Source organism: Callorhinus ursinus, unplaced genomic scaffold (assembly GCF_003265705.2).
Source record: "Callorhinus ursinus isolate GAN/ISIS: 27379988/994484 unplaced genomic scaffold, GSC_fseal_2.0 scaffold42, whole genome shotgun sequence".
In the NCBI taxonomy this organism is placed as follows: Eukaryota; Metazoa; Chordata; class Mammalia; order Carnivora; family Otariidae; genus Callorhinus; species Callorhinus ursinus.
Genome location: NW_027397104.1, coordinates 12,787,692 through 12,800,179, shown reverse-complemented (window position 1 = coordinate 12,800,179; position 12,488 = coordinate 12,787,692). Strand labels below are relative to the sequence as shown.

Here is a 12,488-nt window from a genome sequence, read left to right as displayed (position 1 = left end):
AATGTCTATTTCCAAATGTGAATTGTCCTTCACAGCTGTGACCCTTGGAAACTTTTCACACGTATTGGCATAAAACATATTTAAACTTTTCAGTGGAAACATCTTTCAGACCTGGTTTCTCTCTCTCTCTCACACACACACACAATTTTAAAATTCACTTTATTTTTTAACAGAAAATGCTTTATCTTGCTTGATAACCAATTTTATTTCCCAGAGGAAATAAAATCTCTTGGAGATCCGAAAAATCAGATCCATCATTAAAAGACAGAGTGTTACCACTGAAGAGGTAAAAAAAAAAAAAATGGGGTGCTGATTCTGAAGACCCTACCCAGGGAAGAATAGCAAAGTATTTGGAATACGGGCTGGGATGACTGAATAATTTGCTCATCGTTAGCCAGGAGCTGGAGAGAGGTGGACACGTGGCTCCTGGACTGACTTGAGAGATACCACGCAAGAAAAGAAGAGGAGCCCAAGAGATTTCTGCAAGTTCTGACGGATATAGCAGCTTCACTTATGTGGACACAGGCTGGGCTAAGACAGGAGGGACCCTTTCAGGATGCAGATTATGACTGGTACTTTCACTGGTTCTTTTTGTTCTTTTTCCTGATTCTTCCTTATTCTTTTTATTATCGTTTCACTTTGGTTAGATGTTGCTTAGTAAAGCTAACTCTCAACACATATCATTCCTAAAGAATTTTGGCGAGATTTCCAAAGAGTGTCCCAGAGGTTGTTCATGTTTCATGACTTTCTGGTCTGATCTGAAGTCACCACCCATCTTGGGGTTTCAAGGGAGACGTGATGTGCAAGGTGCATGGAAAGGGCCAATCTCTAGGTAGCACTGGGCTTCCCTGTCTAGTTTCTGGATCAGAGAAGCGCAAATACCCACTTTTCATGTGTATCCTATGGAGAGCGGAGCTGACTTGAGGAGCAGATGATCTTTCTCTTTCATCTCTAATAAATAATGGTGCTTAGAGCAACGTAGAAACAAATTCCACCACTGGGTATGGTGGAAAAAGCTGAGCCCTGTGGACTGTGCAGCTTCTGCTGTTGTCCACAGCATTTCCTCTCTTGTCTCAGACGTTCCTACCTCCTCAGGCGGGAGCAGTTGCAGGTCCCAGGACATGTCTGGGTTCTCCCACTCCGAGGATGAGGCAGCGGCCATGGTGGAGCAGTCTTTCTCGCAGGGATTTCACGATGCGCAAGGTCTATCTTTACCACAGAGTAAGCTGGGGCAACCAGTCTCAGCAACTAAGTGATTTCCTTGTTGATATGAGGTGAGGAAAAGATGAACAGCTTTGGGGAAAGAAACTGTGAGGTTAGAAAGGAAGAAGAAAAAGGAGTTAAGCATTGGGGAAGACATACAAGCTGGAAGAAATATCAAGGCAGACGAGTTGCTTTGTCAGTTTGACATGGAGACACAGTGAGATAATCTTTCCATCCTAAGTTAGGAAAGCCCTGGTGTCTCTCCTGCCCCGGGGAGCACGAGCCATTATATTGAGCCCCTACATAAAGATAGCCCACTAACGTGCCCTAAATCCCATCTTGTGGTGAGGGGCCTGAAAATTCTAGGGACCAGAGCCAATACCTGTAGTGTACACATAAGAGGTGGTACCCTCAAATAGGATTAGGGCGTCTCACCACCTTTTGTTAAGGGTGTTTCTCTGTAAATGTGGTATGGGATCCGACCAGTCCACCTTTTTGTTTTTTGTTTTTTGTTTTTAAACAAAACTGCAGGCCATCTTTGAGAAAAACTCAGCCTAAACAATGGAAATATATATATATATATATATATATATATATATATATTCATCTGCACATTGACTTCACATAGAACAAAGCCAACACATACTATGGAGTGGTTTTGATAACCAGCAGTGGCTTGCCCTCTATTCAAACCATTAGGATGATGATAATTATGGTCTGGCGAATGCTTGGTCTGGGTTGTTCTGTTTGTGGGTTTGTTTCTTCCTGTCCTCTGGTTTTGAGTCACCTGCTGATCTGTGTCAGTATCGGGGGCTGGGGTCACATCCTGCACTGTCCAGGTTTTACGGGTCGCTTTCTTGTATCAAAGCTGATTTTCCACAGAAGAGGATTCTGTCTCCGGCAATTGTTCAAAACGTTAACATCTTAAATGTAGATGCTTCAACTGTGTTTACGGGCATTGTGCAGGCTCTTACTTTTCTTAGCTTTGAATTCTTCAGATAAGGGATATGCTGGAGGTGTGATTCCTGTGCTTTTCAAGGGTGATTTGCCAATCATCTTGACCAATGTGCATGCACAAGTTGCCTGTGACTGGGGCTGCGGTGGCAAGGGCTTTAAAGACGTGTGACTTTTAATTTTTATTTATTTTTAATTTTAATTTATTTAAGTTCAATTAATTAACATACAGTGTATTATTAGTTTCCGAGGTGGAGGTCAGTGATTCATCAGTTGCATATAAACACCCAGTTCTCATCACATCACGTGCCCTCCTTATTGCCCATCACCCAGTTACCCCAGCCCCTGACCGCCCTCCCCTCCAGCAACCCTCAGGTTGTTTCCTGTAGTTAAGAGTCCCTTACGGTGTGTCTCCCTCTCTGATTTTGTCTTATTTTATTTTTCCCTCCCTTCCCCTATGATCCTCTGTTTTGTTTCTTAAATTTCACATATGAGTGAGATCATATAATTGTCTTTCTCTGATTGATTTATTTTGCTTAGCATAATATCCCCTAGTTCCACAAATCATCTTGACCAACGTCTGTGCACAATTTGCCTGTGACTGGGGCTGTGGTAGCAAGGACTTTAGATATGTCCATGGCTTTTTTTTTTTCCAAGATTTTATTTATTTATTTGACACAGAGAAAGAGAGAATGAGAGCACAAGCAGGGGGAGCAGCAGAGAGAGAGGGAGAAGCACACTCCCCACCAAGCAAGGAGCCCAGTGCAAGACTGGAACCCAGGAACCCAGGATCATGACCTGAGCTGAAGGCGGATGCCTAACCGACTGAGCCACCCAGGTGTCTCCAAGACTTCTGTGACTTTTGATGGAAGGAAAGTTTCTTACTGAGAGTCATTTAATCCTTAAATCCGTCTAGTCTGTCCGTGAGTCCCATGTTGCCTTTATGGTTGCTCAGCTCTGTTGAATACCATCCTCTTGCTATTTAGTCAAGATTCTGCTGTTTTTTGAAACCCTATAAATGGGTCATCTCTGTGTCTCTGTCTCTTTCTGTGTCTCTGTCTCTCTCTTACACATACACATATAACAATGAGTGACTTATAAATATGAAAAGTAAAATTTTGAATTTTAACTCAGAAAAATCAACAACATTGGCAAGGAGCTGGTGTCATATTTCTAAAGTGGAAACTCATGAAGAAAATAGACTCTTAAGCACTTACTAAGGCCAGCGACGTTTTACCAGCATTTTCTCATTTAACTTCTGACAACTTTTAAAGACAGATTTGCCTTACTCTAGCGATGAAGCTCTTAAATGTGAAGTAGCTTGCCAAGGCCGCGGTAACAGGGCCCTGCTGCCTCTGACACCTGGGGTCCCACACTGTTAATTATTCTCTATCCTGGACTTTAGCTAATTTGCCGCTCTTTATTGCATTAAATTTATAATCCTGGTTTCATCATTGTAAAAACAATAATAATCACACAACACGACTATTATTTGCAGTGGCCTCTGGCCAAGGCTGTTTGATCCAGAGTCAAAACCTCATATTTGTATAGTGCTTTTACTTTGTCAAAATCTAATAAGGGTGGTTTTCATATCTGAGGATAACCAAACCAATCTCTCTCTGTTTAGTATAGTGACATATCAAATTGTTAATTTCATATATTTGAGTCAGTTTCTAGACTTCTCATTCTCTGTGTCTTAGGAAGTTGGGAGCTTAAAAATGCTTTTGAAAAATGTCTTCTCCAAGGACAGGACATGGTTAGGTGTCCCTTTTAAAGGCAAAGCCTCTTAGTGAGAAAGTGGAGATAAGAATTCATGTTTCTAACTGAGAGTTTATTGTCCTTTTTAATAATGCCCTACAATCTGGTGTCTATTCTGTCTAAAGACATGGGATCCTTGTCTATTAATAGCCCTGCTATTAATAATGTGCAGTGACTGGCTAGGCCAAGATTTTACTGGTGTTCTGGAGAACTGGAAAGATTTCAGAGTTCTATCTTAGAAAGTCTTTGGAGTATCTTCAACATGTTATATGATTAGCAACTGAAACTATGACAAGAAGGAAGGAGGGGCATCTGGGTGGCTCAGTTGGTTAAGTGTCTGCCTTCGGCTCAGGTCATGATCCCAGGGTCCTGGGATCGAGCCCCATGTCGGGCTCCCCCCTCAGCAGGGAGTCTGCTTCTCCCTCTCCCTATGTCCCTCCCCACCATTCATGCTCTCTCTTGCTCTCTCAAATAAATAAATAAAATCTTTAAAGAAAATAAAAATAAAATAAAATATATTAAAAAAAGAAGGAAGGAAATGAACACACATTGAGAATCTATTATTTACCAGACATATGAGTAGGCACTTTTCCTATAATAACCTTGTGAAGCTGATATGAACTCCACTTTGCAGGGGATGAAAGGTCAGAGAAATTAGTTATTTCCCCCAAGTTAAACCCTAAGAGGGTTTGAATGTAGTCTGTGCAATGCCAAAGACTTTACCCTTTTTATTTCTTTGCTTCCATGTGGTTTGAAAAATCAAATATATAGCATTTCATGTGTGGGCCACCTCAACAAGAGAACGGCGCACTCACTAAAGTAACTCACACTAAAAATAAACACCCCTCTTCCACCCACGAGCTTCCCAAGGTTGCAAAGAGGAACACTGGAGGTCTGCTGAGCATAGGAATACTTCCTACAGTAATCTGACATCAGAGGATGATCATTCAGATGATGTTTTTTTTTTCTTTTCGGAGTTTGTCTCTCTGATGTCATATACATTTTTGAAGTTTTTTTTATGATGGAAATTTTCAAGCACACACCAAAGTAGAGAAAACAGAATATGGAGAAACTGGGTGCCTAGACCTGGCTTCAGTAACTTCTGCCGTAATTGTATGCTCTATATCACACTGACATAAATTGTGGTGTGTCTGCATTTGGTGGTGAGTAGATAATGAACCATATGCTTTTAGGCCCTCGTTCTTACCCCAGTACAGGATGGATATTTGTTTCTCCAATACAAAGTCTTAATGGATTATCAGTAATGACGTCTCAGAAAAGCATAATGAGAGACAACAATAAATCGGCTATCAATATAAGGTACAGTAGGGATATAAATGCTTCACTTTGAAGGCCAGAAGAAGAGTGTGAGGACTATGAGAATTAGGAGTGTGGGAACAAAGGGCCATTTGGAGCCATGCTATACCCGTGGGTGCACGTGTGTTGATTCCATTCAATGTTGGGGAGGGCATCGAAAGGGCACAACTATCAGGAAAAGATCCCTGGATTACCCAAGAGACGCAATTGTCCTTTGTTACATGGGGTGTTTGCCTTTGGTATCATAGCTCGTTTGCCTTGAGAGAAATGGAGAGTCAAGGAACGAAATGTGTTATGCTGTCATTTATGTCATTATCCACAGAAATGTTTGGGAACAGGGGCACGGATTCTAGAAGACGATGAAAAGCATTTGTATTTGACTTTGGAGTGTATTGCCGTGCTTACCTACGTTTGTCTGTGAGGTGTGTCCGTCCTGGAAATTCCCTTTTAAAGCCATACAAGGCCATTCTGTGGTGGCCAGTCTCTGTTGGAGCTGCTTTCTTGTTCTACCAACCTGCAGCCCCACACCTCCACCGCCCCCCTCTCGGTCTGTCCGTCTCCTTCTCTGATTTGACCCAAATGGTTGCAGAAGGTCCTGGTTCTTATACTAGAAATACACATTTAAAATATTGACAAAATTGGAATTAGGCAGATGAGGTTCTCAGAGTGAAACTGGGATTTTCCAAAACAATCCAGTTAACAGGCTTGAAAGCGTTTGTCAAGTCTGTTCTCAGATACAATTACTGAAGACTTTGGACATCATAGACCTTCTGGCCCATTCTCCTTGTCAACAGGGGTTCCAGCTCTATCAGCAACTTCCTCCCAGCTCCAGTTTTCACATGATAATGTGTCTATTTCACCCGCTGGGTTCTGTCTGCTGGCCCCTCCCACCCTGGTACTAGGAAGGTTTTTTTTTTTCCTGATATTGTCCTCACAACAAATTGTCGGAAGAGAAGATAAGGTTTTCTCTAACAGCAACAACCTAGGACACTGCACAGGTGTCTCTGTTTATGCATGTCAGGCAGGGAGGGGAAAGAAAAAAAAAAAAAACTTGTTCTAATCTGCCTATGAATTCAGAATCCAAACCCAAACAAATTAGTCCTTTATTTCACTGTGTAGACTGAGCATGCTTTTATTTGAAGACTCAAGCTATTAAAAAAGCAAAGCACAGGACTTACGGACACAGTGATTTTCCCATCCCGAATCACCCGGGACTGTTTTTATTTCACTGCTTCTGTTTCTTTGCTGCGTGAGTGCGTGTGCTTTGCTGGATCATTTGTCCTGATTTTAGTTCAAACGTGCAGTCATCATACTTATGGGGTGATACAAAGTAATATAAAATACCTTGCTTTTGCATTGAAGAGAGTTGCCTCTGTGTGGGTGAAATAATAAATACGACAAGAATAATAAAAACCAGTATTTCTTAGGTGTTTACTCTCTACCAGCACCGTATTGAGTGCTTTACTTGCATTACCCCAGTCTCTCCTCACAATATCCCTATTAGGTAAATTCCATTATAATCCTCACTTTATAGAAAGGGGTACTGAGGCTTAATGGAGTTAGTTGACCCACCTCACAGCAGTAAGAGCAGAACTGGGGTTTGAGCACAGGGAGAATGACTCCAAAATACAAGCTCTCTCTCTCTCTCTCTCTCGCTCTCTCTCTCTCTCGCTCTCTCTCTCTCTCTCTCTCACACACACACACACACACACACACACACACACACACACACACACACACAGAACAGCTGCTGAACATGGACCCAAGGCAAAATAGCCTTGAGCAGAGGAACCATGCGTGAGAGTGAAGCTTGGGGATAAAAGTGGAGATGGGCATGAACCAGGCTGGTTGGGGTTGGTCAGGATGGGCTCAGGGGGCAAGATCAGTTTGAAGGAGGCAAAGGAGATAGGAAAATAGTGGTAGAGATGGGGGGGTGGTCAGTGGATAAGGTAAGTAAAGGTAGTGGAGGAGATTTTAGGTCCAAAAAAGAAGTTGGGGACATTTGGGGACAGTGGAAACATCACTAGGCTACATGTCATTTAAGAAAAAATGGTGGTCTATTGCTTTGCTTTTTAATAGCAATGTGCCTGTCATATAGACTAAGGGGAAGCTATACAATCTACAGTTTTTAGAGGCTTCCATCTCCCTGATGGGTTAGAATTGGGGTCTTATTTCTTTATCTGCTGTTTTGATGTGAGAAGTTTTCTTGCCACTGTACTTTTCTTCTAAACACCTGAGATTTATTGAAGGAAGTGAAGCTCGTGTATGCTTTTGAATTTGATGACTATTATTTATTGCCATATCTTACTATAAATTATTCTTTTTTTCAGTCTTATTTGAAACACATTAGGAATCTAATGTATAAAAGATAGTAACCATGCGGTGTGCCTGAGTGGCTCATTTGGTTAGGTGTCCAACCTTTGATTTTGGCTCAGGTCATGATCTCTGGGTCCTGGGATCTAGCCTTGCATCTGGCTCCATGCTCAGCTCAAAGTCCGCTTGGGATTCTCTCTCTCTCTCCCTCCCCCCGCTGCCCCTCCCCCCACTTGCACACACACACACACACACACACACACACTCTCTCTCTCTCTCTCTCTCTCTCAATCAAATCTTTAAAAAAAGATAGTAACCTTGAAATATGAAGGTGTCCTCTATAGCGAGTCCTATGAGATTTTATGATTTAACATGTACTTGACATATTTGATCAAAGGGTTTATCTGCCATGGTTTTATTGGAGTAGATAACTTATCTTTTTTAAGGTAAATTTTACCTTGGTGCTGGGGTATTTGCTACCAAGGTAGACTGTCATAACTAAAACAATGTCTAAATAGGAAAGAATAATATTTGCATAAACAATGTGTTATATAATTATATTTAGGGTTGAATCATATTCTGAAATATATTCTATAAGATAAAAACTAACACATTTAAAAGTCACTTTACCAGACTCTTTAATAATACCTGTTCCCCTTTAAAATCTTGGTCTGTTTCACTAAAGACACATTATTATTCTTTTAATTGTTGACCCTCCTGGCCATACAAAATTTTTTTTTTCTGATCATACAGATTCTTTTCATGTTTCATTGTAGTCATGACTGTAAAATATTTTACTTCAAAGGAAAAATGCTATAAATTTACAGTGATTTCAGAATTTAAAAATCTGTTCCCTATTTTGTTGATTAAGACTGAGGACATTGATTGTGAATAAAGAATATGCTATGTTGAAAACAAAATTAAGGATCCTGATGTTTCTCTGCCAGATAGCACAAAAACTAAAAACACCACAGGAATTTTTCAACATTATTAACCTCTTGACAATGTGTGGGTCGTATAAAGGACAAATGAATGTTTTGGAGGGACTGAGAATGCCAATTTTAACAGACTGTCCAATCACTGTAGATAAATATTTGTGTTCCTGGGGATTATTTGATTTTTATCAAAGCAAATTGAATTGGAAACATGGCATGTATTAAGTCACTGGTACTTATTGTCTAATTCTTTTTCCCATAGAAGTTTCTATGCACTGAAAGAACACTAAGTCATCAGTTAGACATACCATGTAATGATTCTTATCATATCCAGACAAAATAAAAGCCTTTTAAGAAGCTACTTCACAAGACAACTGCATAGCTTTCCTCACAGGAACTTGTTAAACAAATAATGATTATTAAAGCTTTTGGGTCAATCGCTTACACCAGTTTAACGAGAACAATTCCAAGACGTCTAGCCCATTCCACATTCCATGTGACTAACTATGGTATCCAGAGCTTGGAAAATATCCAGGCAACTCACAGTAGCTTTTCTCCAATGCTTTCTGGACACTGGATTTTAAGGGAAGTGATAGAATTAGGTTTGCAGAGAGGAGGGTTCAAGGCATACCCATTGTCAAGGCTATAAATGGTCTCAACTGTATCTGAAAGTTGTCTAAAAGTACCCAAACTTGAAAACGTGGTTGGGGTCGTCCCTATCTATATTGGAGTCGGCAAATGCATTGATCCTAATTGTTGATGTGGAGATTAATTGTATTTAGTGAGACGATGTACTAGCAATATTGAACAAGCCTCCAATAGAGGTTACTGTGAGTTGGAATGATTAGGTTTTAAAACCGTGTTCACAGGAACCATGCTTTTATGCTTGTCATCATGGTCTGATTGGGGTGGAAACAAAAGAAGGAAGATTTCGAGTGGAAAGATGGGCGTAAGAGAGAGGGAGGACAGGAACTGAGTCAGACAAGGAGGGTTTTCACAGGTTTGGGGTCAGTTCTGTGCTTATGAACTAAGCCAGGTAGGAGCAGCAATTATCATATTCAGCGCATAAAAGCTCGAGTGCAGGAAGAGGCAGGGAGAAGCCTAGCTGATCCTCGCGGTCCCTGTCTCTTGTAAACAGGGTCTGGAATCCAGAACTTTGGAACTAAGTCAAAAAGCCAAGATAAGGGACTTCAGAATAAAGTGTCAGTAACCCAGCAAACAGAATCAGAAGCCTGGGACACCAGCACTAACAGGCTGCTAAGGCAAGTGGCCTACGTTTCCTGCTTAGAGCTTAAGCTTGTGAAGATTTGGAGAAGGCCTGAGCCCAAGTTTTATTTTTCTCATTTAATTTGTATTTATGAAGCACCTGTTATATGCCTGGTACTGTATGAGCAGCAGAGGTTTTACTGGACTAGGTAGACACCTTTGCTCATTTTCTAAAGGAGACATACAGTAAGCCAAGAGATCATGAAATGAACAAATAATTCTAGAAGGACATACATGACACAAGAAATCTGAGAATCTGAAGAAGCTGTTCTAGAGAAGAGGGGTAAGCCAACCTCTCCAAAGAAGTGCTATTTGAGAATAGAGTGAAGTTTGAGAGGGGGCAGACATTTGAGGAGTTGGAGGAAGAACCTTGTGGAATGGCCTGGAGGTAAAAAGGCCATGGGAATGTTCAAAGAACCAAAGGAAGTGGATTTTCAGAACAGGGATCAAAGGAAAGAATGGGATGAAGCGGTGGGGGCGGGAGGGGGGATAGAGAAATTGACAAGAGCTAGATGGTTCAGTTGGAGGGGAGAAGCATTTGGCTGGGACAAGGGATGGGCCAAGTGGTCTCAGCACTGATTTGAAGGGTCTCACTGTTCTTTATAGTTGTAAACCTGAAAACAGATTATGAAGGACGGAAAATTCTGCCCATACATCAAGAAAAGCTCACTTAGGAAGTTTCTGAAAGCGGAGATAAACTAGGAAGCATATCCCTGGTACCGGATATTGATGTGCAAGTTTGTTTCTGAAGAGCCCAGGGTTGAAAATTAACTTCAGGGCGAAACACCACAGTCCAGAAGAGTGGTGGTGGTAGCCAGAGGCTTTTTTCTTCGGATGACAAAACTGATGGGGCAGGATGGTGAGTCACCCCACGTGGGCTGCTGTGAGGCCTAGCATAATGGGGGTTAGCCTGGGAGGCGCATGAAGAGTAAAGTGGAAGAAACACAGAAAGCACCATCCATCTGGTGATTTCCTTCCTTCCACAGTCAGCTAAGTCAGGGGTCCCCTGAGGAGGTCTTTCAATTGGTTAACAATATACTATGCTCTTCCTTTGCATGTTTTAGGAAATACAAAAATTTGCTGATAATAATAGCTAAAAAATAGTAGCAACTTCTTCTGGGTTAGATTGTGTCTCCCCAAAAGATCCGTCGAGGTCCTAATCCTCAGTACCTCAGAATGTGATCTTTTTCAGAAATAGGGTCATTGCCGACGTCATTAGTTATATTGAGGAGAGGTCAGACTGGAGTAGGGTGGGCTTGTAATCCAACAGGACAACAAGTCCTTACGAGAAGAGGGAATTTGGACATAGAGTGGGCCACGGTGGGGAGAGGGCCATGTGAAGGCAGAGACACACAAGGAGAATGCCGTGTGAAGGTGAAGACAGAGATTGGGGTGATGTATGTATGAGCCAAGGAATGCCAAGAATTACTGGCCCTCGCTGGAAGCCGGGACAGAGGCATGGAACAGATTCCTTTCACAGCCCTCAGAAGGAAGCAACCGTGCTGATGCCCTGCCCTCAGATGGAGGACAGTAGAACAATACATTTCTGCTGTTCTGAGCCAGCCAGTATCTATTTGTACAGCAGCTCTACAGAACTACTACCATCCCTTCCTGTCCCCCTGTCTTATTCTCTTCCACCACCCCCCTCACACAATACTATCCATTAAGACCAAGTCATTTTTCCTACCATGTGTCCTCATTCTGCCCAGCATATCCTCCTTCCCTTCTCTGTGTGCCGGGCACTGATTTTAAAGTAATGTATAATTTTTAATTTTTGATTATAAAATAGTTCACGCATACACAGAAAAAAAACATAACACGCTCCATTTTTTTCAACATCTGGACTTAGATGACAACTTTGGTTTTTGACGTATTTGTTTCAAATCTTTCCTCTTTCTAAAAAGGAAATGTTCCTGATAAAGTGAACGCCTCTTCTCTTCCTACACACTTCCACTTCCTTCTTCTCCACAATGGTTGCCCTTCCTTAATTTTAAAGTAGCTTGCAGAACATCATGAACATCACCCAGTCCAACCTCATAACTCTATCCCGTGTTCCCACAATATTTTATACACTGCTTGTGTGAAGCAATGATCGTATTTTATATTTTGAGTGTAGTCTTTTTTCCTAGGAGAAAAAGAAACTGACTTGTCATTTCCAATCGTTATCTGGTGCCAATACAATGTCTAGCTCTTGGTTAAACAATTTTAATTACATAATGTCTACATAAGAACATTTGGCCCTCAGAAGAGCCCTGTGCTTATCAGGCCTGGAATTGTCATTCTTCCCCCCCCGCCCAGAAATTGAAACTATGAATTTTGCTTGTCAAATGCTATAGGTGATATTATTTCTCCACAATTCTCCCTTCCCTCCTCATCCTTGCTGTGGGTGCTGTGTGGAGTCTACTTCCCTGGCCCCTGCAGTTGGGCTTGGCCAGGTGATTTGTTTTGGTCAATGGAATGTAGGCTCAAGTGACAGTGTGTTAGTTTCAAGCTGAGGCTTAAGAGGTGCATGTGTTTCTGCTCTCCCCTTCGTGCTTCTGCCATTCACAATGAAAACATGCTCCAAGTAGAAGCTTGTCCCAGAATAAGGAGATGTGGGGAGCCAACCTGAGTCCAACCTGAAGGCTGGGCTGGTTGTAACCAAGCCTAGTAGAGCTTCAGCAAACATGCAGACTTGTGGTGTGGGTAAAAGTAAATGCTTTCCCCTGTAAGTTACTAAGATTTGGGGTAGGTGTTCACATC

At 41.7% G+C, this 12,488-nt stretch overlaps 1 long non-coding RNA gene across 1 annotated transcript in view; it reads left to right on the top strand.

Annotated features, from left to right (window-relative positions):
* LOC141370693 (uncharacterized) overlaps positions 1–12,488 on the top strand; it is a 171,939-nt gene that overhangs the window by 44,113 nt on the left and 115,338 nt on the right. The gene's annotated exons all lie outside the window — the stretch shown is intronic.